Source organism: Myotis brandtii, unplaced genomic scaffold (assembly GCF_000412655.1).
Source record: "Myotis brandtii unplaced genomic scaffold, ASM41265v1 scaffold32, whole genome shotgun sequence".
NCBI lineage: Eukaryota > Metazoa > Chordata > Mammalia > Chiroptera > Vespertilionidae > Myotis > Myotis brandtii.
In genome coordinates this window covers 11,243,773-11,244,892 of record NW_005362269.1, presented here as the reverse complement: position 1 = coordinate 11,244,892, position 1,120 = coordinate 11,243,773, and the positions used below count along the sequence as shown (strand labels likewise).

Genomic DNA, 1,120 nt, shown 5'->3' with positions numbered 1-1,120 from the left:
TGTGAGATTTGATGATTGTGGAACCAGCTGCCTGATGGCTCTTTTAACTTCGTCCCACAAATGCTCAATTGGATTGAGATCTGGTGATTGTGGGGGCCACCTAAACAAGGTAAAGTCTCCCTCATGTTCTTGAAACCACTCCTGCAAAATATGAGCACCGTGGCATGACGCATTGTCTTGTTGGAGGAAGCCATCTTCATTGGGATATGCCATTAACATGATAGGATGAACTTGATCAGCAACGATAGTTGGGTATCTTGTGCTATTCAGATGTTGTTACACACGAATTAAAGGGCCCAAAACATGCCAGGAAAACATGCCCCAAACCATAACACTGCCCCCACCAGCTTGAAGGGTTGTACTTATGCATGTGGGGTGCATGCTTTCATGCTGTTTCTGCCAAATTCTCACTCTGCCATCTGCATGATGCAACTGGAAATGTGATTCATTGGACCACATGACTTTTTTCCAATGCTCGACTATCCAATCCTTGTGTTCCTGTGCGAATTGGAGATGTTTTATCTTGGTAACTGCAGACAGCAAAGGTGTTCAAACAGGCCTTCGGCTTCCATATCCCATAAGATGCAGTGTATGGCTAATTTGCCTACAAACGCCAGGTGGTCATAATAATCTGGCCACTCATAATAATATATATCCCACGTTCAAAGGCTGTTAAATCGTGTTGTTTACCCAAATCTTTAGAAAAAATTCACTTCTACTGTCGTGGTAAACAACCTGCTTCCCTATTTATAATGGTCTGGCTCTCTAGTAACTTCAGCACGAAAATATAGCTAATTTGCCTACAAACATCCGGTGGTCATAATAATCTGGCCACGTGTGTGGTGGGGGGGGGGGGGGTAATGAAGCAGGAAGTAGATTCTATTCAGCCTTAAAGACACCCTCCTGTAAAAGGTTAACATGATAAATTACAACTAGTATTTGTAAAACAGGAAAGACTACTATGTTGTCGAACCACTTAACTACTGACTTTATAAGTGGCATAAAATTTTCTTATTTGCATTGATGATTCAAAAAACTGACTTAATTTTTTTTAAGGAAAGAGCTTGGCTTTCTTTTATCCCCAAAAATAGTAGAAGTATTGATAACTGCATCTAATTTA

General features: G+C 40.8%; 1 long non-coding RNA gene across 1 annotated transcript in view; it reads left to right on the top strand.

Moving 5' to 3' along the window:
* LOC106726809 overlaps positions 1-833 on the top strand; it is a 19,961-nt gene extending 19,128 nt beyond the window's left edge. The window contains exon 3 of the long non-coding RNA XR_001362913.1: positions 703-833. This is a non-coding gene — a long non-coding RNA (uncharacterized LOC106726809). The remainder of the gene's footprint in view (positions 1-702) is intronic.
* The last annotated feature ends 287 nt before the right edge of the window (positions 834-1,120 follow it).